This window comes from Eschscholzia californica, unplaced genomic scaffold (genome assembly GCF_041429995.1).
Source record: "Eschscholzia californica isolate CP2 unplaced genomic scaffold, dmEscCali1.0.p SCAF_3, whole genome shotgun sequence".
Classification (NCBI taxonomy): domain Eukaryota; kingdom Viridiplantae; phylum Streptophyta; class Magnoliopsida; order Ranunculales; family Papaveraceae; genus Eschscholzia; species Eschscholzia californica.
In genome coordinates, this window is record NW_028238420.1 from 51,828,844 (window position 1) to 51,855,373 (window position 26,530).

Sequence of the window (26,530 nt, forward strand, 5' to 3'; positions counted from 1 at the left end):
ACAAAGATTGTAGAATAGCAAAGTCTAACTTTTTCCTCCAGCACCACTTCTTCTCTTCAAGGTGGTAAGAACTGTTGTTAGCGGCCTTCCAAAGACAAGAATTTTATTTTCTTTTTCATCTCCCCCCACCATCATTACCACTACTCTCTCTCTCTTAGATCCTTGTCCGCATGAAAAGAAGAAGTATTGAGGAGGCCGAGGAGGGAGAAAAAAAAATTCCATCCAAATTGCCATACCTGAAAAAAAGAAATTTTCCCCAAGGCACATCTATATACGAGGGTGTAACCCGTGCCCGTAGGGCACGAACAGTATCTCCAGACGTTACGCGAGGATGTACAGTTTTGTCTTCCAAATTGATAGTGTAAATTGACAATAACAAACGTTACGCGAGGATGTGCATTTTTCTCTTTCACATTGACAGTGTGAATTGACAATAAAAATAGGCAAGAAAGAGTCATATTCTATTAAGTCTAATTTTTTTTTATTAATGGTTAGAGTCAATGCAACAATTAAATTCACATATTCCAATTCAAAATGAAAGCTACAACTTGGAAATAGTTTTAAACTAATAAGTTCAAACATATAAACATTAAAAATCAAAATACAGAACTCTTTTGAATCTCGTTTGTCGCTTCCACAACCACAACCGTACGATCTTCTGGAAGAGGTTCTTGTGACAAATCCTCACCCTTGTATATGTACTTGTGAAGATATTGAATTGTTGAACTTCGCTCTGACGGATTTTGAACCCCAATGAGTGCTTTTGCAGGAGGTTCTTTCTTTAATAAATCCATCCAGTAATTACTCGAACAGACCCTAAGTTGAGCTGATGAGTAAGAGAACCTAATCACAAACGCAAAAATGAGTTCAGTAAGCTTAGAGTTTAAATATATAAAGAGAGAATTAAAACAATAAGAATGTAATCTCGATTCGCATTGAGTGAATGTGAATCTATCTAATAAGAAGTAAGGAAAAAAGATTAAGAATTAGCTACTTCAACCATTATGAATACCAAGTTTCGTCGACCAAACTTCATTAACCAAATCTCGACACCTGACTAACAGTTACAAAGAGGGAAAAAATATCAGGATCTCATTCAAATATCGCATTTATTGTACCTGAATAACATGTGCTAGCGATATTAGTAACATGTAACATCATACACAAACAATGTGAAACCATCATCACGAAAAATCCTAACACTACCAGTTAGAACAATTACCCACAACAAAAAATATATTGCAATCATATCCACTATGATAACAAAATGTGAAGTATCATAGTCATCCAATTCTTCCTGATCATCGTCGAATAACTCAAAACTTCAAATAGGGCCAACCATAACCATTGTCGACGCTCTAAAAATGATAAAAACAATTGCTTTAGTTCCATGTCTCAGAGTTAATAGTGGCCTTATTAAGCCAGGTGATATGCGAAGGTATTTATGTTTATTCAGCTATTAGGTTTTTTGCCTTTTGAGTTTGGATCAAGTATTATGACAATTACCAAACACAAAAAACAGAAGCTAACACAAATGGATATCATAACAGATTCCATTGAAGTACCTGGTAATGCTATCCTTGAGTTGATCCTGTGCAAAAGTTGAAACCCTTTGAGTTGAAGCTGACTACTGTTGAGAGAGAGAGAGGAAAACTCTACTCGAGAAAGAGAAAAAGATGAGGGAACCATTATATCGAGAGAGCGAAAGAGGTTATGTATGTGTGTGTAAGAGGGTCCGACAGCTACCGGTTCTGCGAGAGAGATCGCCTAACACATAAAAGTTCACCAAAACTGTAAAAAGAAAAATGCAAAAAAAAATTAGCTAATTATAGAGAGAGAGAATTGACAACGTTAAAGATTAGTTTGTGAAACTAACCATTAGACTAAATTGTTAATACAAATGTGGTACCGCCAAAAATTTACGTAATGTAGAAAAAGAAGGAGAAAATGATTAGCAAATTGATTGAGTTGCTTAATACTGGGAGCGTATTGGCAAAATCTATATGGTCTATATAAGGCAAAATATTTCAGCAAAATGTAAAGAGTCATAATAACCAATTTAAGCTTAAAAAATCAGACAAACTTACCTGAGAAATAGTGTGAATGAGATAGTCGAAATTTAAAAAAAAAAAAAAAAACAAAGTGTAGACACAAAAAATTTCAGCGAAATATTGTTTGAAAAAGCTAAAACCTTGAATTGGATACAAACATGGTTACCGACCAAATTTCAGCAAAATTTCTGTCATCAACTAAGTATAACTTTGTTGGGACTGGGTCCAGCTATCTGCTAAACCGGCTTGAAATGTCGCCCTTTGTTTCATTTGGTTGCCATTTAGTACGCAATTGAAAGCATTTAAAATATCTGGCTAAGTATCACATTTTTCGGACTGGGCCAAGCTACATGTTGAACTGCCTTGTAGGTGAGCTTGATGGTTCATATGAATAGCTATGTGAGTCGGTTGTTACTATGGTTATACCCATGCAGAGAAGCTACTACTTGTAGTCTTTGCTCGAATGAGTTTAACTTCTGAATATAGAGCCCAAAATTTATGGTTAACCTATACGTAATATGTCTCCGCCTGATTGTCGGTCTAAAATTAAGCTTATAGCCGTGCAGACTATACCCGTTTGCTCCTTTAAGTTAACTTGTTACAGAATTCAAAAGTAAAAAAGAAAAAAAAGTAGTTAAAGAAGAGAGAAGCGTACACAAACCTTGCAACCGAATTTGAGGAAGACACCAAGAGGGGGAAGGATGATAGACAAAACAAAGTTAAAGAGCTTATTCCTAAATCTCAAATTCTTCTTCATCAATTGAAGAATCTACCAACTCCATTATCAAATTGCTTACACGAAATTAACCTAAATGTATGAAATTTAGGATTTCAAAGGAAGAACCCTAGTTTTCAAGGTTCCATTAAAATCCTAGTAGAGCTTGCTATGTATTGGGGGTTTAGGAATTTAATTTGGGGGCTAGGGTTTTCAATTTTTAAGAAGGTTTTCTCTTATTCTAAATCAAAGAGTCCTCATTAAGTATATGGAGTTACTGAGAGCTCGGTTCGGTGAAATAGTTAAAACTAAAGGATTTCACCCCAACTACCACTACTTACAGTTACTCAAACTAAATGAAAACCCTAGATAAAATCTGTGAAATATAGAGAGAGAGAGAAGAAGATATACCTGCTGGGAAGATGAGAGAGGGGAGAGTTCGAGATCGACAATTTCTCTGCGATGAAGATGAGAGGGTGCCATGACATTCGTGAAGATGAGAGGGAGCAGGACAGAGAGCTTGAAGAAAGTGTTTTGGCGTTTTGGCCGGAAGGAATGTTTGGGGGGAGGGGGTGGGTAAAAAAAAGCATCTTTTAAAGATTCTTCTTTTACCATTATCTCTTAATCTAAATCCTTGAATTAAAGAAATTCAGATCTCATCCATTAGATTTAAAGAGAATTCATCTGAGCCGTCTTTTATATACTCCTAAGGTTAAATCTTGACCGTTGGGAGGAGGGCAAAAGATACCCTCCTCCCTTATAATATAGATTATGAAAAGTGAGAAAATTATTTTTTTTCTGAAAAGCTTGCCTTTCAAATTGCCTCTATAACATGACTAACTTCTTTAATTGAACCCCAAATTTCTGGAGCTCTCTCAGGTTACCACCTTCTCTGTTACCACAAGTTTCAACATTAAATTAGTTGTTCCATTTTCTCCTTCAATTTTATTTGTTAGATTCAATTGTTGTTCTCTCCACTTGGAGCATCTCCAATGCAACACTCAACAAAAATTCAATTAATCCAATGTGTCAAGTGTGAATTGAGATTCTCTTTCATAAGTGGCATTTATTGAGATCTTCAATTAAAAATACTGTTCAATGCAACACTCAAAAAATTCACCATTTACTTTAGATTTACTCTCGTGTTCTTTTTAATATATAAAATGATGATGTGCGTCAATTGAGATACAAAATAATAATGCATGTGCCCGGCCTGATTCGCTCGATAGTCCGACGAACACAACATTATAGAACCCGATCGGCTCGAATTCGCGCACAAAAAATCTGAGCCCGACCGAACCCGCCCGATACTCACCCCTACATAGAAGAGTAAAATATGAAAGGGAAAAGCAATTTAATTGAGAAGGAACCCTAACCAAAAAAGGTCAATTGGGAATGCTGGAAAAAATTGGAGACCAACTAAGCTAATTTGTCAAGTAATGTGTGTGGGGTGGAGGGTGGGGGTGCATTCGCCAATTAACCCTAGAGTAAGGATCCTTATGATCCAAGTCTTTTCTTTCTACTTTTTCTAAAGGTCTACCAAAAGCAATTGATACAATCGTTTTCCTAATTAATTTATATAAAAAATAGGAAGACAAATTTTACCATCTATTTTTCCATTTGAACAATATACTAATCACAAAATACCCGAACACTACTGGGAATGTTGCAATAATACCTACTTGTAAAGAAAAAAATAATTACTCGAGAAAAGGACAATATTTACGAACTATACATTAGGAGAGTATAATCTATTTATGTTTTTCTAATATATGATATTGGATTTTCATTACACTCCTTTCCCTTTCCCCTTCTTGGGGGAACCACTCCCATGGCCCAAATCCTGAATGGGTGATGTCTCATCTTGACATGGGTTACCCTCCCTATTAGTTTTAATGGAATTTGCCTAGGGCAGAAAAATGTAAGTTTATGTATCCTGATAGGGAAACCACCTTAAGACACGGCACTTCGTGGCTTAAACGACTTCAATACTTTTACGATTTGCAAAAAAAATTTAAAATGTCTGCAAATCATTGAAATCCTTTGCAAAACAATGCGCAATCCCTTGCAAACAGTCCAAAAACCTTTGCAAATATTTTGCAAGCCTTCTCAAAAAGTTTTAATCACTTTTGCAAACAACTTTCAATCCTTTTGCAAACAGTTTCCAATCTTTTGCAAATTGATCGCAAGCAACTTGCGAGCCTTTGTACACAACTTGCGATCTTTTGCAGACAGTTTGAAAGCCTTTAGAACTCTTTGCAAACAGTTGGAGTCATGTTGCAAGCAATTTGCAAGCGCTTGCAAGTAGTTTGAATCACTTTAAGAGTTTGCAAGTCTTTGCAAACATTTTACAAGCCTTAGCAAATTTCTTGCAAGAATTTGCAATTGTGTTGCAAATGATTTTCAAACGATTTGCCAAGATATCAAACAATAATAATATTAACTGAAACTGATTTGAGGTTATAGAAAGAGAACCTAAAATGAACTACGGTTTGAAATGTATTTTAAAAATCAAAATGTTTCCATAAGCTAGGAAGTACATTCAACATCCTACATATATACTAGAGAACATAAAATTTCTTTGAAATAATTGAACATATTTATTTTAGGATTTTCCAAATCTCTTGAGAATTAACTAAAGAAAATCGAGAAACTTAGTAATTCTACAACTGGTTTTTCTGTTTTAGGAGAATCGTGTTTCATTTTCAAAAAAATTCCTGAATTATTTTGATTCTCAAAGTTATTTTAGTTTTTTCACCACATTAGATAATTTACAAGGGGTGCTTGGGTGATAGGTCAATAAAAAGAATATAATATAAGTTCCAAACTTAATAAAAATGCATCACTAATGTGTATTATTTAATGAAATTAGTGATTATTTAATGAAGGTGTAGATATACGCAGAAACAAGTCTACTATTACCCAATAGAAACTTAGTTGCATGAAAATATATCAACGCTTCCACTAAATAATATACATTAGTGATGCATTTGTTATCTGCATTAGGAAAAATCGGAGATTCAACAAAATGGACTTTAGCTAAAATCATTGGTCTTCGACCATAGTAAGCTGAAGACGACTCCAAAACATAAGTGAATTTTTTTTTTAAAAACCTACCTTTTTAGGGTTAATTTCGATTTAATATTATATCATTTTTTTCGAAGTAAAATGTCAAAACATGTGACGGTAGATGTGGCCCATAAATGGGCCTTGCCAAAATCTTCCATGACCAAGAAGATCCTATCCCAAATCTAAAATGTTTTTATCTTTGTTTTTTGCACTTGACCTCATAGTCAAAGATGGTGAATGAGATTTTCAACCACAGAATATTTTCTTTTTATTATTATTATTGTTATTATTACTATCATCATCATTTTTTGAAAATGTGATATGGTATCTATGTTTGAAATCCGAAACCTAGAGAAAGAACGTGAATTTGGTAACTACTCTAACCAAATGTCGTTTACGAAAAAGGAGAAGTTTTGAATGAGACTTCGGTCTAGGTATCCCTATCATGTGATTTCTTGGAGATAATTAAAATACTCGGCCAACAAGTTGGCCCTCTTCATATGAACAGGGAGGCAATGACATGTGGTACGACAACCTATAGGACCTTAGCAGCATAATGGCATCTTACTAGTACGTTTTAGAGAGAGAACCATTCAGAGAGAAGAAAATAAACAACCCATCTGGGAAATGAACTGTGAAGGAAAAGAGAGGAAAAGAAACATCCCATCTACAAAGAGATGAGAGGCGAACCCACCTACAAAGCGAGATGACTGGGAAATTTGCTGATGCTGCCAACTATCCTAAAAAGCAACAATCCATCATTCAAGATGTCGTCTGAGTCATCCTAATGGTATTGGTGTTTACCAATGCCGTCCAAGCTCTATTCGACTTTGGTTTAAGAGGAAAATAAAATATGAATAAGAGCAGACGTGGCAGTCGTCGGCAGGGTTCATCAACCGACGAGACATGGCATCAAAATGGAGCATGTGCACAAATATTGTGTTGTTTGAAAAAAACAATCCTGCCTGTGCCCTAATCGTGCGTACTATTTGGAAGGTGGTTGTGCCTTTAAACTTCCCATGATCTAAGTGCTTTTGTTTGTTGTCTTGCCAAGAATCAGAAACCTCTTGTACACACTAAAGTTACCTAGCCAAAGTGTTATTAGCTTGTGTCAATAACATTTTATGTTGGTAGTTGGCCAATGACACTTACTTTTTCTTGCTTAGATTTAACCGTTTAACTCGGTACAAGTCAACGGTCCAAATTCAAGGAGGTCAGGGCAGTACGATTAGTAAAACTAATGGTCCTGCCTGACTTCAGCTACAACGTGTTACTAGCACAAAACTGAGTTAACTATTGCACACGACCCCTCTCATCAGATTCGGTCGAGTAAGACAGAGGGAGTTTGGGATGCAAGAACTCAGTTTTGGAGAGAATAAAAACATAAAAACTACATTATACATCTACAACAGACAACGTAGAAACAGCAATTCTGATTTACCTTACCTCCGGCAGAGTCGTACCACTGGTTGTACCAAAACAACTGATGATGAAGTTGTTAGTGGTACCACTCACCAATACGACCCTAGTGGTGTAATGGCATCATACTAGTACGTTCTAGAGGGATAATCCATCTACAGAGAGAAAGCAGAGAAACAACGAATGTCTTTCGAGTTCTCATCAGACGACAAAATATGGCGTCCAGGTGGGTGTGTGTGTAAGTACTGTGTTGTTTGAAAAATAAAAAATATTTCGACTTATGCTCTAACCGTGTGTAGCAGCGGTAAGGTGGTTGTTCCCCTAACCTTCCCATGATTTAAGTGCTTCCATTTGTTGTGTAGCCGGAAATCAGAAATATCTTATACAAAATGCAAGGTGATAGAGAACCTGGTAATGGACCCAATACCAAGTCGTTAAGTTTTATCTAGAAGATCACAAGCCGTGTTGGAATGGGGTTAACGTGAATTATAAGACTATATTGTGGCTAACCAACCTAAAACTAACTAAAAACTAGGCCTTGTATCTAACTATACACCTATCTGATCTCTCCACTTGTATTTAACCAGTCATGTGCTCAAGCTATATGTTAGGGTAAGCCCTTTTCATGTGATCTAATTTATTGGCACCCAGACTTAGCTCGTTTGGGGTTTCGGGTATCTCGTTTTCCTAAATGTCTCGGACCATTAGGACCGGGATAACAGACTCCTGCATAAACTCCCCGCCCCTAAATCTATGTAGGTGCCTCTGAAGGACCTGAATTGAAACGCATCGTCAGTTCAACTAGACCAAAAGAGAAAAAACAATACGAAATCAATTTCAACAATGCCAGGTCTTCCGCCTACTTCGGCCCCAGTTGATAGTTTGGATAAGGGAAAAGAGAATAGAGATAGATTTGAGGGCAATATGGCCGCGCCCACCTCCAATTCCCTTGTCTTATTATCATAGGTCAAGTAGGCGAGTGACCTATCTCTATTGAATTAGTTGAACACATAAGGAGAGCAATACATATTTTTCACTCACCGGTAAAATTCGTTCTCAAGAAGGAAACCCATAAGCCTCCTGGTTTATCATCAGATTTCATTTGAGCGCTCTACAATATATCAATAACATGAAAAACATCAGATTCACCAAAGTAAGCATCAATTAATATCAGTAGTTAATATATATTCGATCCACATCAAAAGAAAGGAAAAGTGTTATAATTCACCCCATTCTGAAGTTCTAAATTACCTGACACCATCCTATATAGAGTCTGGGTAATGATACTAAGGAGCAATTGTTACCTCGCTGCACCAATCTTACAGGTTTTTCTTGTATAGGCAAGTAAGCAACAAGAATTTGCAGTTATAATCGCAAGTGAGATGATGATTTAATTGAAACTTGATTGTAAAGCTATTTAAAAGAATATATAATTCAACTAGTTAAACCCTAATCATGTGTACCTATTTTAGTGGGGAGTTTCGGTATGAAAGAAATAGAAGAATGACGTGAAAAACAATTAAGGGACAGCAGTCAATGATATTGCAGCTAGGAAAAGACTCAGATGTCACGAGTTAATATATCTCATAACAAAACAGCGTAAAGAGAGCTTGCCATATAAATCCTATGGTTGCACTTACTCAATGCCAATTATCAACAACATATTACTAGCTAGTATCGTCACTAGCCAGTTCCAACTAAATATCAATCATTCTGAAATTGATATAGGAATTCTAACTTATCATCGACATTCTTGAGGGCACCAGAGAACCAAAAAGTTTGAAACATTAAGTACAGGTCCCAAAATCACCGACCTATCATCTATTAAGAACTTCCAACCAGTGAAAAACAGAATCATTCTAGTAATTACATTTTACAGAACAGGTAAAAAAATTCCACAATGATGTTTGTCAATCCTCCTAAATTTGTTCAAGGCCAAAGTAATTGCCAATTCCAGTTCAATCCACATTAGGTCAATAGTAACTTCTACTCACTACTATTGGCTTCAACAGAATTAAGTAAACAACAAGAGTGGATTGAACAGAAGTGAAATTAGACATAGATATATAATGACCACAAAAAGCAACCCATGTTAACTAACCAAAAGCTCATCATAGAGACATGATGTCCATTTCTAGGAGAAAAACAGTAGAAGCGTTATCTGTAAATGAGATTGCTAACAAAGTAAATATATCTAGTTCAATATAGTTTGTAGTCCTAAAATGAACTAATTTTTGAGCTCCATCACTAGAACAGAAACTCAACCAAAATCACTTTTGTACTCCACTAAAAACAAAAACTCAACCAAAACCATCGTTAAGCAAATTATTAATCTTCATAAATAACCGTGTGATGATCTATCATAAAAGAGACTAGCTCTTTTAAAACCAGTGAACTGAACTAGAGGACCTTGAAATAAGCCTCATGACTTCGGAGTCATTGATATATCCTTGTAACTATGGCTGCATCGTCCAGAGTTTCTTTTAACAGTAAGAAGTTTAACATATTACTGATACCAAAAGAAAATGAACCCAATAACAAAAAGATTTACCAAGTCAAAATGGCAAATAGTGTTGAATTAAAGGGACTAATTAAGGAGCGAAGAATGATCAAGCTTCTCGATGGAGATACCCTTAATCAATCACAATATAAAAGGCTTCGAAAAGTGAACTTACAATATATGTGTACATGCAGAATATTCAATTAAGCAAAGGATAATCCAGCTTCTCTAAAGAGATGTAACCTTAGTTACTCTCAATCCAAAAGAGGATTTACAATAATTACTCAAATGCAGATGATTGAATTACATGGACTAATTAAGAAGCGACCAATATTCCAACTTCTCCAAGCATATGTACCCATAATTGACCACAATCTCTTTCGATGAATTTTCGACGGATTAGAGAGAGTTCCCGTTTGTAGAAAATATATTCAAATGCAGAAGATGGAATAAGGGGGACTCATTAAGGGAGCAAGGGATGATCCGGGCAAATGTACCATCAAATTATCAAAATCTTTTCCAACCAAATTTGCAGTGGGCCAGAGAGATATCCCAAAAGGAGAACTTTCTACGAATATATTATTCAAATGCAAAAGATTGAATTAAAGGAACTAATTAGGGAGCGAAGGATGATCCAACTACTCGATGGAGATACCCTTAATCGCTCACAATCCAAAAGACGATTTACAATAATTATTGAAATGCAGAAGATTGAATTACAGAGACTAATTAAAAAGCGACTGATCGTCCAACTTCTCCAAGCATATGTACCCATAATTGACCACATCCCTTCCGATTGAATGTTTTATGGACTAGAAAGAGCTCCCCGAATTGTAGAAAATATATTCAAATGCAGAAGGTTGAATAAAGAGGATACATTAAGGGAGCAAGGGACTGTCCGAGCAAATTTACCATTAAATTATCATAATCATTTCCAACCATATTTGCAACGAACTAGGAGAATCTCCCGAAAGAAGAACTTTCAACAAATAAATTCAAATACAAAAGATTGAATTAAAGAGACCAATTAAGGATCGAAGGATGATCCAGCTTGTAAATGGAAATACCCTTAACCGATCATAATACGAAAAGCTTCAAAAAGAAAACTTCCAATATATGTGTACATGCAGAGGATTGAATTAGAGGGACTGATTAAGGAGCGAAGGATGATACAGCTTCTCAAAGGAGATGTACCCTTAATTGATCACAATTCAAAAGAGGAATTATAATAATTATTCAAATGCAGATGATTGAATTACATGAACTAATTAAGAAACGACTTATCATCCAACTTCTCCAACCATATGTATCAAAATTGACCATACTCCTTTTTTATTGAACTTTCCAAGATTGAATAAGAGCGACTCGTAAAGGGAGCAAGGGATGATCCGAGCAAATGTACCACTAATTTATCATAATCTTTTCCTACCAAATTTGCAACTGACCAGGAAGATATCCAAACAGAAAACTTTGAGCAAATATATACAAATGGAAAAGATTGAATTAAAAGGACTAATCAAGGAACGAGGAATGATCCCGCTTCTGATCGGAGATACCCTTAATCGATCACAATAGGAGAAGCTTCAGAAAGAGAACTTACTATATATGTGTACATGCAGAAGATTGAATTAAAGAGACTATATCAGGAGCGAAGGATGATCCAACTTATTTAAGGAGATGTTCCCTTGATTAAACCTACTCCAAAAGAGGATTTACAATAACTATTCAAATGCAGATGATTGAATTACAGGGACTAATTAAGAAACGACTGGTGATCCAACTTCTCGAAGCATGTCTATTCATAATTGAACACAATCCCTTTCAGTAAAGTTTTTGATCGACTATAAAGAGCTCCCCGAATTGAAGAAAATGTGTTTAAATGCAGAAGATTGAATAAGGGGGACTCATTCAGGGAGCAAAGGATGATCCAGGCAAAGGTACCATTAAGTTGTCATAATTTTTCAAACCGAACTTTGAACGGGCCAGGAAGATCTCCCAAAAGAACTTTCGGCAAATATATTCAAATGCAAAAGATTGAATTTGAAGGACTGATTAAAGAGCGAAGGATGATCCAGCTTCTCGATAGAAATACCCTTTACTGATCACAATACGAAAAGCTTCCAAAACAGAACTTACAATATATGTGTACATGCAGAAGATTGAATCAAACGAACTAGTTAAGGAGCGAAGTATGATCCAGCTTCTCCAAGGAGATGTACCCTCAATCGATCAAATCCAAAAGAGGGTTTACAATAATTATTCAAATGTAGATGATCGAATTATAAGGACAAATTAAGAAGTGATTGATCATCCAACTTCTCCAACCATATGTACCCATAATTGATCACAAACCGTTTCGATTGAATTTTCAATGAACTAGAAAGGCCACCCAAAATTGTAGAAAATATGTTCAAATGCAGAAGATTAAAAAGGACTTATTAAGGGAGAAAGGAATGATCAGGGCAAATGTACCAATCATTTGTCATTATCTTTTTCAACCAAATTAGCGAAGGACCAAGAAGATCTCCAAAAAGGAGAACATTCAGCAAATATATTCAAATGCAGAAGATTAAATTAGAGGGACTAATTAAGGAGCGAACGATGATCTAGCTTCTCTAAGGAACCCTTAATTGATCACAATCCAAAAGAGGATTTACAATAATTATTCAAATGCTGATGATTGAATTAAAGGGACTAGAAGCGAGTGATCATCCAACTTCTCCAAGCAAATGTACCCTTAATTCCCTTTCGATTGAATATTCGATGGACTAGAAAGAGCTCCCAAAATTGTACAAAATATATTCAAATGCAGAAGATTGAATTAGAGGGACTAATTAAGGGAGCAAGGGATGATCCAGGCAGATTTACCATTAATTTATCATTATCTTTTCCGACCAAATTTGCAGTGGAGTAGGATATCTCCTAAAAGGAGAACTTTCGGCGAATATATATTTGAATGCAGAATATTGAATTAGAAGGGGACTTCTTTAGGCATATGTACCCTTAATTTATAACAACAGAAAGGATTTACCGTATATATTCAAATGCAAAAGATTGAAATATAGGGACTAATTAAGGAGCGAAGGATGATCCAGCTTCTCTACGGGGATGTACCCTTAATTGATCGCAATCCAGAAGAGGATTTGCAACAATTATTCAAATGCAGATGATTGGATTAAAGGGACTAGAAGCAGTGATCATCCAACTTCTCCAAGCATATGTACCCTTAATTCCCTTTCGGTAGAATTTTCGATGGACAAAAAAAAGCTCTAAAAATTGTAGAAAATATATTCAAATGCAGAAGACTGAATAAGGGGACTAATTAGGAGAGCAGAGGATGATCCGGGCAGATGTACCATTAATTTATCACTATCTTTTCCAACCAAATTTGCAAGGGACCACGAAGATATCCAAAAAAGGAGCACATTCAGCAAATATATCCAAATGCAAAAGATTAAATTAAAGAGACTAATTAAGGAGCGAAGGATGATCCAGCTTCTCTAAGGGGGTGTACCCTTAATTGATCATAATCCAGAAGAGGAATTGCAACAATTATTCAAATGCAGATGATTGAATTAGAGCGACTAAAAGCAAGTGATCATCCAACTTCTCCAAGCATATGTGCCCTTTAATTCCCTTTTGATTGAATTTTCGATGGACAAGAAAGAGCTCCCAAAATTGTAGAAATATATTCAAATGCAGAAGATTGAATAAGAGGGACTAATTAAGAGAGCAAGGGATGATCCGTGCAGATGCACCATTAATTTATCATTTATCTTTCCAACCAAATTTGCAACGGACCAAGAAGATCTCCAAAAAGGAGAACAATCGGGAAATATATGCACATGCAGAAGATTGAATTAGAGGGACTAATTAAGGAGTGAAGGATGTATAGCTTCTCTAAGGGGATGTACTCTTAGCTGATTACAGTCCAAAAGAGGGTTTACAGTAATTCTACAAATGCAGATGATTGAAGTAAAGGGACTAGAAGCGAGTGATCAACCAACTTCTCAGAGCAAATGTACCCTTAATTCCTTTCGATGGATTACAAAGAGCTCCCAAAATTGTAGAAAAAACATTCAAATGCAGAAGATTGAATTAGAGGGACTAATTAGTGGAGCAAGGGATGATCCAGGCAGATGTACCATTAATTTATCATTATTTTTTCCAACCAAATTTCATCGGAGTAGGAAGATCTCCTAAAAAGGGAACTTTCGGCGAATATATATTCGAATGCAGAAGATTGAATTAGAGGGAAACTATTTAGCCATATGTACCCTCAATTTATCATAACAAAAGTATTTACCGTATATATTCAAATGCAGAAGATTGAATTACAAGGACTAGCTACGGAGCGAAGGATGATCCAGCTTCTCTAAGGGGATGTACCCTTAATTGATCGCAATCCAGAGGAGGATTTGCAACAATTATTCAAATGCAGATGATTGAATTAGAGGGACTAGAAGCAACTGATCATCCAACTTCTCCAAGCATATGTACCCTTAATTCCCTTTCGATTGAATTTTCGATATACCAGAAAGAGCTCCCAAAATTGTAGAAATATATTCAAATGCAGAAGATTGAATACGAGGGATTAATTAAGAGAGCAATGAATGATCCGGGCAGATGTATCATTACTTTATCACTATTTTTTCCAACCAAATTTGCAACGGGCCAAGAAGATATCCAAAAAGGAGAACATTCAGCAAATATATTCAAATGCAGAAGATTAAATTAAAGGGACTAATCAAGGAGCGAAGAATGATCCAGCTTCTCTAAGGGGTTGTACCCTTAATTGATCGCAATCCAAAAGAGGATTTGCAACAATTATTCAAATGCAGATGATTGAATTAGAGGGACTAGAAGCAACTGATCATCCAACTTCTCCAAGCATATGTACCCTTAGTTCCCTTTCGATTAAATTTCGATGGACCAGAAAGAGCTCCCAAAATTGTAGAAATATATTCAAATGCAGAAGATTGAATAAGAGGGACTAATTAAGAGAGCAAGGAATGATCCGGGCAGATGTATCATTACTTTATCACTATCTTTTCCAACCAAATTTGCAACGGGCCAAGAAGATATCCAAAAAGAAGAACATTCAGCAAATATATTCAAATGCAGAAGATTGAATTACAAGGACTAGCTAAGGAGCGAAGAATGATCCAACTTCTCTAAGGGGTTGTACCCTTAATTGATCGCAATCCAAAAGAGGATTTGCAACAATTATTCAAATGCAGATGATTGAATTAGAGGGACTAGAAGCAACTGATCATCCAACTTCTCCAAGCATATGTACCCTTAGTTCCCTTTCGATTAAATTTCGATGGACCAGAAAGAGCTCCCAAAATTGTAGAAATATATTCAAATGCAGAAGATTGAATAAGAGGGACTAATTAAGAGAGCAAGGAATGATCCGGGCAGATGTATCATTACTTTATCACTATCTTTTCGAACCAAATTTGCAACGGGCCAAGAAGATATCCAAAAAGGAGAACATTCAGCAAATATATTCAAATGCAGAAGATTAAATTAAAGGGACTAATTAAGGAGCGAAGAATGATCCTGCTTCTCTAAGGGGATGTACCCTTAATTGATCGCAATCCAAAAGAGGATTTGCAACAATTATTCAAATGCAGATGATTGAATTAGAGGGACTAGAAGCAACTGATCATCCAACTTCTCCAAGCATATGTACCCTTAATTCCCTTTCGATTGAATTTTCGATGGACCAGAAAGAGCTCCCAAAATTGTAGAAATATATTCAAATGCAGAAGATTGAATAAGAGGGACTAATTAAGAGAGCAAGGAATGATCCGGGCAGATGTATCATTACTTTATCACTATCTTTTCGAACCAAATTTGCAACGGGCCAAGAAGATATCCAAAAAGGAGAACATTCAGCAAATATATTCAAATGCAGAAGATTAAATTAAAGGGACTAATTAAGGAGCGAAGAATGATCCAGCTTCTCTAAGGGGATGTACCCTTAATTGATCGCAATCCAAAAGAGGATTTGCAATAATTATTCAAATGCAGATGATTGAATTAGAGGGACTAGAAGCAAGTGATCATCCAACTTCTCCAAGCATATGTACCCTTAATTCCCTTTCGATTGAATTTTCGATGGACAAGAAAGAGCCCCCAAAATTGTAGAAATATATTCAAATGCAGAAGATTGAATAAGAGGGACTAACTAAGAGAGCAACGGATGATCCGGGCAGATGTACCATTAATTTATCATTATCTTTTCCAACCAACTTTGCAGTGGACTAGGAAGATCTCCCAAAAAGAGAACTTTCGGCGAATATATATATTTGAATGCAAAGATTAAATGAGAGGGAAACTTCGGAGGCATATGTACCTTGAATTTGTCACAATAGAAAGGATTTACCTATATATTCAAATGCAGAAGATTGAATTATAGGGACTAACTACGGAGCGAAGGATGATCCAGCTTCTCTAAGGGGATGTATTCTTAATTTATCGCAATCCAGAAGAGGAATTGCAACAATTATTCAAATGCAGATGATTGAATTAGAGGGACTAGAAGCAAGTGATCATCCAACTTCTCCAAGCATATGTACCCTTTATTTCCCTTTTTATTGAATTTTCGATGGACAAGAAAGAGCTCGCTAAATTATATTAATATAATCAAATGCAGAAGATTGAATTAGAGGGACTAATATTATATTGATATATTCAAATGCAGAAGATTGAATTAAAGGGCTAATTAAGGAGCAAATGATGACCCAAATCTCTAGGGAGGTGTGCCCTTAACTAGTCACAATATGGAAACTTCCAAAAGAGGAGTTACCATGTTTCATGCATATGGTTGAATTAGAGGAACTAATTAAGAAGCGACTAATAATCCAACTTCTCAAGGTCTATGCACTCTTCTTAATTGACCACAATCCATTATCTATTGAATGTTCAAATGCAGAAGATTGAATTAGATGGACTAATTAAGGGAGCAAATGGTGATCCGGGACACATGTATCCTTAATTATCCTAGTCTTTTTCTATCAAAATTGCTATGGACAGTGAATAGCTCCCAAAAAGACTATTTTTAGCAAATATACCTTTAATTGATTACATTCCCTTCTATAAAATCTGGAATGAACTAACAAAAGAGTTCCCAAAGGTCAAAACTCAAGACAAAATGCAAAAAAAAAAAACGAAAAAAGAAAAACACAAATAGTAAATATGTAAACAAATATTTAGCAGATTGATTAGTAACAGTATCTGTGCAAGATTAGAAAGTCAATGATCCTGACATGGATTTGCGAAATAAAGCTGGCTAGTACTGGTTTTGAAAACCTAGTATCATGATTCAGTCCTCTGAGATCGTGAATACCGATACTCTGGTCCCTAATTCAAATGTCTAATTATCAGTAGAGAAGATGAAATATAATAACGAAATTGGAACCCTAACTCCGTTCCACGAGATCAAACAAAGAGCCAGAAACCCTAAGTATTGTTACAATCTTGATATCATTGATCTATCGTTTCAATAAGAAAAGATAAGAAAGAGAAACCTAGACCACAATCTTTAGATGAGATAAATAAACCTAGAAAAGAAAGGTGGAGATGTTGGGTTTTGCACCCTTCTACTAGTGTTTATAGCGGAATAAGACATCTAATGTCTACACTAGTATTCCCAGGATCACATGCATAAGCCTATGATAATCATTAATTAAAACTAGAAAGATAAATACCTTATTCGCTAGTTTTCCCTCGAACCTTTCCAATTGCTTATGAGAAGATCAAGAGCTTCAAGTGTAGCTCCTCTACTTGGGACACGAGCAATCAATTTGATCTCCCACCTTGTTGTATAGCTAGCACACCAATGGTGGTTGGAAGAAGAACTCCTTTCTTCTTGACTAGATAGATAGTTAATGGGAATTAGCTCACTTTCTCTTCTCTACTTGATGTGGTAGAGTAAGAAAGCTTAGAGAGAAATTCCACACCTTATTCTCTGCCCTAAGAGTGTTTATATAGAACCCTAATAAGAATCCACCTCCTTTTAGGTTTCCCAAAACACCCTTTAGAATAAGATTTAGGGAAATAGTCGAAAATAGCAACTATTGGTATTTTCTCAATTCCCTAAGGAGATGACGTCCAAACCCAGCCAAAATTGGCAGATTTAATGTTCATAACATAAGGAAACGTCCCTCCAAAAATCAGCCCAATCCGAGCCCTAAAAGTGCCCGAATCGGCCTAGGCCCAAAAACCCTGCTTTTGGCCTTTTTGTACTATCTTTGCCTAATTCCTTTTTAGGCCTATGAGATATGTTTATGGGACACTCCCATGATTATATCTCACTCCCACTAGTCATATCCTAGATCAATTTGTCACTCTTATGTGTAACCCGTTGTAGGATCCGATCGAAGTTAGCCGCGAATTACTTCGTAATTCGACGATCGTAGTTGGTCTCTAGCTACAACTCTACGATCCCTAAATCAATCGGACTTGATGATCTTCCACATCAATTGTCCTATCCGACAAATTGTTCGCATTGTCACCTTGGTCGAAGGACATCTCCTTCAACTCCTTCAGACTCCCACTTGGACTTAGAACAAGTACAATGCTCGATTCCCATGTCACTTAGTATCCCATCTGATACGTCACGTCATTCAGACTTTCTTGATCTCGAGTACAACTGTCAAAACAAATGATTAACTTTTAATCCATTTGAGCACGGCCATGCATTTTCAGTTGCTGCTCGTCAAGTGGCCCGAGGACACTGCATCCTAACATGGTTAGGAGGACATAATCCATTCTTGCGCTCCCACTCAACTTCATGTCTATCCTGTCCTTCCCAGTATCCGCCTTTATAACCTCCTTTTACGGCGCGGCGTTTAACGGAACCAAAGTCAGACATTCCTTACATAAGATGAGCTGAGCACTCATGTTTTGAGGAATCTCTTCAATCTTGTCTTTATGAGAAGTTTGACGATTTCATCATTCTTTGGATGAACTTCTCATGTTGAGGGTTATTCCAGCGCATAATCTCTATTATGCACTCACGTAGTCGAATCGAATACACTATTCCTATAGCCCATGAAACTGCGCTATCCCATCGACTCCCGTACTAGTCTTCGTGAGTCATTGTTGTCCATGCAATGACCTGGACTAGGGAATTGATAATGAATCACTCCAAGTTCACTTAGTAGGGTTTCATTCATCAGATCACGTATCTGACAAGCCTACTCGGAGCGTTTTCTTTATCGTGTGGACTGTCTCTTAAAATACCAAACCAAATTCTAAGGACAAAATAAAATTTCTTTTATTTTATTTATCGAATGTAAGTAATTAGGCACATAAACTCTTTTATGAATCCAAATTACATTTGTTGCCATTCCCCAATGCGCTTTATACCAATGTCCCTCATGTGTGAATCATGTTTGGACTGAGGTAACGGTTTGGTCAACGGATCTGCAACGTTATCATCCGTATGAACCTTGCAAATTACCACATCTTTTCTTTCTATGATTTCTCTAATCAAGTGGTACTTCCTTTGGATATGTTTGGATTTTTGGTGCGCTCTTGGTTCCTTGGCTTGGGCTATTGCTCCGTTGTTGTCACAATAGAGAGTCACGCCCTCTTCCATGCCAGGTACGACACCAAGTTCTATCATGAACTTCTTGATCCAAACTCCTTCCTTTGCAGCTTCCGAGGCCGCTAGGTATTCTGCTTCAGTGGTAGAGTCTGCAACTGTGCTCTGCTTGGAACTTTTCCAACATACCGCTCCTCCATTCAGACAGTAGACGAACCCAGATTGTGATTTGAAGTCGTCTCTATCAGTTTGAAAGCTTGCATCCACATGGCCTACAACTTTTAGTGTATCTTCCCCGCCATATACCAGGAAATGATCCTTAGTCCTTTTCAGGTACTTTAGGATATTCTTGGCGGCGTGCCAGTGCGCTTGGCCTGGATTTGATTGGTAACGGCTACACATGCTCAAAGCATATGAGACGTCTGGGCGAGTGCAGATCATGGCGTACATGATTGATCCTATTGCCGAAGCATAGGGTACTTTCATCATGTGTGCTAGCTCATCAGGACTCTTAGGACACTGATCTTTGCTAAGCACCATACCATGTGACATGGGAAGGAATCCTCTTTTGGAGTTTGTCATCTCGAACCGTTGAAGAATCTTATCTATATAAGTTTCTTGACTAAGTCCGATCATCCTCTTTGATCTATCTCTATAGATCTTGATTCCCAATATGTATTCTGCTTCCCCTAGGTCCTTCATAGAGAAGCATTTCCGAAGCCAGTCTTTAACTGATTCCAACATCGGAATCTTGTTTCCTATGATTAATATGTCATCGACATAAAGGACTAAGAAAACTAGGTCGCTCCCACTAACCTTCTTGTAAACACAAGATTCTTCTGCATTCTTGAGAAATCCAAATTCTTTGATTTTCTCGTCGAATCGAAGATTCCAACTCCGGCTTGCTTGCTTGAGTCCATAAATGGATTTCTTAAGCTTGCAAACTTTTCCAGCATTTTTGGAATCTAAAAAACCTTCGGGTTGTGTCATGTACACATCCTCTTCCAAGTGTCCGTTTAGGAAGGCGGTTTTGACATCCATTTGCCAAATCTCATAATCATAATGAGCTGCAATTGCTAGAATGATCCGAATGGATTTAAGCATTGCGACAGGTGAAAAGGTTTCATCATAGTCTATACCATGAATCTGTTTGTATCCTTTCGCCACGAGTCTAGCTTTGAAAACGCTAACGTTTCCATCCTTGTCAGTTTTTACTTTGAAAACCCATTTGCATCCGATTGGTTTTGCTCCATCGGGCAAATCGATCAAGTTCCATACTTGATTTTCTGACATGGAATCCATTTCCGACCTCATGGCTTTTAGCCATTTTTCGGAGTCGGGGCTCGCCATAGCTTGGTTGTAGGTACTCGGCTCATTATCTTCTAACAGTAGGATATCTGTTTTCTGAGATAATTCCTGGAGCCTTTGAGATCTACGAGGGGCCTGAGCAACTTTTGGAGTGTTCTCAACTAGTTGAGATGTCTCCTGCGAATTTAATTCGACTTGAGCGGGAGGTACTCTCTCGACCTCATTTTCCTCTTCCATACTTTGTGTATAGATAGGAGCCGCTAAACCTCTTGATATCTCTATATCTGTGTTTATTTGTTGCTCATATCGAATTTCATCGATATCTACATTTCTCCCACTTGTCTGTTTGGAAAGGAATTCCTTTTCAAGGAAGACACCATCTCGAGCAACAAACACTTTGTTCTCAGATTCGTGGTAGAAGTAGTAACCCCTTGTCTCTTTTGGATAGCCCACAAAGAGACATTTGTCTGATTTAGGTGCGAGTTTGTCTCCTTGTAAACGTTTTACATAAACTTCGCATCCCCAGACTTTGAGAAAAGACAGCTTTGGAACCTTTCCAAACCATAACTCATATGGCGTCTTTTCTACAGCTTTTGACGGAGCTCGGTTAAGTGTGAAAGCAGCCGTTTCTAGAGCATACCCCCAGAACGTGTTTGGAAGATTTGCTAAACTCATCATAGATCGAACCATGTCTAACAAGGTGCGATTTCTCCTTTCAGAAACACCATTCATCTGGGGTGTTCCTGGCGGAGTGAGTTGAGATACTATACCACAACTCCTAAGATGATCGTCAAATTCTTGACTCAAATATTCACCACCTCGATCGGATCGAATGGCTTTTATTTTCTTGCCAAGTTGATTCTCTACTTCGTTCTGAAATTGTTTGAACATGTCAAACGATTCGGACTTATGCCTCATCAAGTATATGTAACCATAACGAGTGAAGTCATCCGTGAACGTGATGAAGTAGCCATAGTTACCTCTCGCCGGAGTACTCATTGGTCCGCATACATCCGTATGTATGAGTTCCAAGGGTTCTTTGGCTCGGTCTCCTTTTCCTTTAAAAGAAGACCTCGTCATTTTACCCATTAAACATGATTCGCATGTGTCATATGATTCTAAATTATACGAACCTAGAAGTCCATGCTCATGGAGCTTCTTCATGCGTGTCATGTTAATGTGACCCAAACGACAATGCCAAAGGTAACTTGGATTTGAATCATCTGACCGTAGCCTATTGGTTTCTATGTTGAAGACTTCGTTCTCAATATTCGTAATATAGAGACCGTTGTATAGCTTAGCACTGGTATAAAACATTTCACCTTTGTATAAAGAACAACGCTGGTTTTTTATTAATAGGTGATATCCCTCTTTGTCTAATTCTGAGACAGAGATAATGTTTCTAGAAATAGAGGGTACATAATAGCAATTATGAAGTTCTAAAACTAGACCAGTTTCTAAAGGTAGACTGAATGTTCCTACAGCTTTTGCAGCAACCGTTGCTCTATTTGCTACTCGTAGGACAAGCTCCCTTCCAGATAAATACTTGATTCCCTTAAGGCCCTGCACATCATAAATGATATGAGCACCACATCCGGTATCGAATACCCAGGATTGAGAATCAAATGTATTTGCTAAGTTAACTTCGATAACATAGATACCTTGGTCGGAATCGCGAGTTCCTTCCTTTTTCCTTTTGTTCTTCTGAATCAGTTGAAGTTCTTTCTTTGATTCAGACATTCCAATGCCTCTCCGGATTGCCTTGGAAGTCCCGTACTTCCTCAACCGTGATTTGTTTCGGGACATGTCCCTTAATCGACGGATGATTGTGTGCGCATCCATTTTCCTGAATCTCTTTTGAAGATTAGGTTCCATGGTTGCCAACATAAGGCAAGTTACTGAAATTGATTTCATCCGGATACTTTTGGCCTGCTTTTGTTCCTCAACCTTTGAGTTCGCAGTTATTCTTGGAATAGGGGTATCCAGTACGCTTTCTTTGTTTGTAGACTTGAGAACACTTCTCAATCTCTTTTCCCAATCAAGGAAGTTATCCATGTTCAATTTGTCCTCATCAAGGATTGAACATAGGTTGAAAAGATTGATTTTTGCCATAGTAAAACTACATGAAACAGAAAAAGGATTTTGCTAAGTATTACATTCGATAATTTTTGCAAAAAAGTTCTACGTTTTTGCCACATTATTCAAGATAAAACATGTCCCTAGATGAATAATGCGATTCCGAGATCCCATCTCTCAAGGATTAAGCGGACTAGGGCCCTGCCCTTAATTCCCATTGATTTAGGTGAGTGAACACTTTCACTGATCATACCGTATGATTCTCGGTTGATGGATTACATGTTAAGTGTAAAATCCATCCTTTTGCCTCGAGTATCCAAGACTCTCTTGCTGATCTCGTTGAGTAGAACCATTTAGACATGTAGGCCTCTTCTATAGGCCTACCCGCAATGTCCCAAGGTAGAGGAGGTACTCTGCGAAGGCCGACCCACCTTCCTCGAACAAGGGCGCAAGGAGTGTCTTAATTTGGATAGGCACTGTACTCAAAATTACTTTTAGGGACTTTTACGCTAGTCTGGCGTTCGTTTTAGTGAACTAATTAGCCTAACTAACATCCACGACATAAAGCGTAAATAAGTAAGTAAATGCGCGCGAGAAAGTAAATCAAGCACATATGGATCCTAGTATGGCCTCTAACCTAGAAGATCTAATCTCCTTTGGTTTGCTTCTTGTTTCGTCTTTTGGTTCGTCTAGATCTCCATCTTTGAACCTCCATTGATTTCTCCCACTCACCTTAGGACTCCTTCCTTGAGCTTCTTCAATGGACTCATAAACCCTAAACTCTAATTACAAGACTCAAACGATTCGCAGATCGTGTAAACTTGAAAATTAAAATTATTACAAATTAGGCACCCATCCGTGCTCAAAACAAAAATAAGAAACACTTTCTATGGCCATACTAGTTTCCGCATTCACATCACATGCAATCATATAATATATTTCAAGGCTAACAATTATATATGCATGTATATCCGGGAGATACTTTTGTCGACATCTATATGTCATGTACGTACCTTAAGTCTACATCAAAGGATTAGACTAATGGTGCGTCTTGGTTTGATTTTAAAATCTGATTTTAAAGAGAAATTCCGTTTAGGCTTTGAATGGCCCGGGTTTATTTCGGAAATATTTGGATTGGAATTTTGGAGAAAATTTGGATAAAACTCCCACTCGAATAGTGGTCCCTTTTCGTGGTCCGAAAAGCCTTGAAAAGACCCGGGACAAGTCCTAGACAAGTCCCGGCCCAAGCCCAAAAAGGGACCCGGACAAGGTCCGGACATGGCACGGCCCATAGGGCCGGCATGTCCGAGCCGAGGCCAATAGGCCTGATCTCGTCCTGGCCGGAGCCAGGACGCTAGTCCAAGCACCAGACGCGTCCTAGACGCATCTGATGCTGGACCGGACCAGCACTAGGTGTCTCGGACTTAGTCCGAGACACCCAGGACCCCAGACGCGTCTCCAAGACGCGTCTGATGGTAGCTACTGGACGCGTCCCAGACGCGTCCTGGTTAAGCTACTGGTCGCGTCTGGAAGACGCGACCTGGAGTACCCGGACGCGTCCCCAGACGCATCCACCAGTAGTCTGGGACGCGTCTCCCAGACGCGTCCTCCAGACTACTGGTCCGGCCAGGAAGCTTCCTGGCCGGACCTATTGAGTTTCTAAAAAACTCAATAGTCTTTCCCCTTTTTTTTTTTTGTGTTGCAATTCTAAATTGCTATTTCCAAAATTTGAAACACTTCTAAAATATTTCAAATTCTTTTAGAACAATTCTAAATTTCCAAATTTTGTTTTTCACAAGTTTCCAAAAACTAAAAAAAAACAACTCTTACTCAAACTATTTTGGATCAAAATTTCAGGTTTTGAAACTCTTTTCAAGAACAAATTTTGAAATCTTTTGACAAATACTTGAATCTTATTCAAAATTAATCAAAATTTTGTGTTCAAAACACTTTTAAACACAATATTCTATCTAGAAAAGCATGGAATTGGTCCAAAACTTAGATAAGATAGGCTAATTGCAAGAGGCTCTGACGCCACTGTTGGGTTTTGCACCCTTCTACTAGTGTTTATAGCGGAATAAGACATCTAATGTCTACACTAGTATTCCCAGGATCACATGCATAAGCCTATGATAATCATTAATTAAAACTAGAAAGATAAATACCTTATTCGCTAGTTTTCCCTCGAACCTTTCCAATTGCTTATGAGAAGATCAAGAGCTTCAAGTGTAGCTCCTCTACTTGGGACACGAGCAATCAATTTGATCTCCCACCTTGTTGTATAGCTAGCACACCAATGGTGGTTGGAAGAAGAACTCCTTTCTTCTTGACTAGATAGATAGTTAATGGGAATTAGCTCACTTTCTCTTCTCTACTTGATGTGGTAGAGTAAGAAAGCTTAGAGAGAAATTCCACACCTTATTCTCTGCCCTAAGAGTGTTTATATAGAACCCTAATAAGAATCCACCTCCTTTTAGGTTTCCCAAAACACCCTTTAGAATAAGATTTAGGGAAATAGTCGAAAATAGCAACTATTGGTATTTTCTCAATTCCCTAAGGAGATGACGTCCAAACCCAGCCAAAATTGGCAGATTTAATGTTCATAACATAAGGAAACGTCCCTCCAAAAATCAGCCCAATCCGAGCCCTAAAAGTGCCCGAATCGGCCTAGGCCCAAAAACCCTGCTTTTGGCCTTTTTGTACTATCTTTGCCTAATTCCTTTTTAGGCCTATGAGATATGTTTATGGGACACTCCCATGATTATATCTCACTCCCACTAGTCATATCCTAGATCAATTTGTCACTCTTATGTGTAACCCGTTGTAGGATCCGATCGAAGTTAGCCGCGAATTACTTCGTAATTCGACGATCGTAGTTGGTCTCTAGCTACAACTCTACGATCCCTAAATCAATCGGACTTGATGATCTTCCACATCAATTGTCCTATCCGACAAATTGTTCGCATTGTCACCTTGGTCGAAGGACATCTCCTTCAACTCCTTCAGGAGATACCTTTGCAAGAACTGGACGAGTATTTCCGCAAGATAAAGATACCTTTAGGGCTTCTTTTAACAGCAATACGATAAGTGTTTTCTTTCTTGATCATGTACCAGATCATCTTTTTCTTCTTGATCACGATGAATACGCGTTTCAAAAGCCTAAGAAAATATTAGTAGAGAAGATAAAATGTAATAAGTAAATTGGAACCCTAAATTTCGATAAAACAAAAAAAAAACAGAAACCCTAAGCGTTGTTCATCTTCTTGCGATCTCCGACTGATCGTTTCAAGAAAACAAGATAAGAAATTGTAACCTAAAATACATTCATCGAATGAGAGATAAATAAACCCAAAAAAGAAAAATGAAGATACCTTTACAAAAAAGATCTCGACGAGTAATTCCGGCAAGACAAAGATTCCTCGAAACCAAAGGTGTGACTACAATCAATCGAACACGGTCATTAGGGTTTCCTTTTACCGGCGATACGAGATGTTTCTTGATCGTTGAATACCACCAGATCGTCTCTTTTTCTTGAACATGATAATTAGGGCTTCTTTCGCGCCTGCTTGAGTTTCCCGCGAATATGCTGCCTGGTTTCCTTTTCACTCCGTTTTTTACTGTAATAAAATGGACTTCGGCGAAGGAGAGAAAAATAAGAATTATTAGGTTATAAGTCAAAAATATTGGAAAAGGGTCGGTCGGTCAATATAGGGAAAAGGGTCGGTCAGTCCATATAGGGAAAAGGTCAAGTAAGGTTGGCTCACACACAAAGCACCGAGGAAAATTGTGTGCGTCTTTCTAAAACTGTAAAAAAAATGTAGGTTCTTCAACTT

General features: G+C 37.4%; 2 long non-coding RNA genes across 6 annotated transcripts; both read right to left on the bottom strand.

The window, feature by feature from the left end:
• Positions 1-442: 442 nt before the first annotated feature.
• On the bottom strand, positions 443-3,352 carry LOC147551630 (uncharacterized). Of its 3 annotated transcripts, none has more exons than XR_015236987.1 (5): positions 3,178-3,352; positions 1,566-1,791; positions 1,223-1,358; positions 1,001-1,053; positions 443-843 (listed from the first exon to the last, which is right to left on the bottom strand). It is a non-coding gene; the product is annotated as an uncharacterized LOC147551630 (long non-coding RNA). The 3 variants fall into 3 exon arrangements; XR_015236986.1 differs by having other exon boundaries at positions 1,001-1,057; XR_015236985.1 differs by lacking the exons at positions 1,001-1,053; positions 1,223-1,358.
• Positions 3,353-7,955: 4,603 nt separating this feature from the next.
• On the bottom strand, positions 7,956-26,326 carry LOC147551631 (uncharacterized). Of its 3 annotated transcripts, none has more exons than XR_015236989.1 (4): positions 26,069-26,326; positions 25,711-25,856; positions 8,296-8,365; positions 7,956-8,028 (listed from the first exon to the last, which is right to left on the bottom strand). It is a non-coding gene; the product is annotated as an uncharacterized LOC147551631 (long non-coding RNA). The 3 variants fall into 3 exon arrangements; XR_015236990.1 differs by lacking the exon at positions 7,956-8,028 and adding an exon at positions 8,506-8,572 and having other exon boundaries at positions 26,069-26,321; XR_015236988.1 differs by lacking the exon at positions 7,956-8,028 and having other exon boundaries at positions 8,167-8,365.
• Positions 26,327-26,530: the final 204 nt, after the last annotated feature.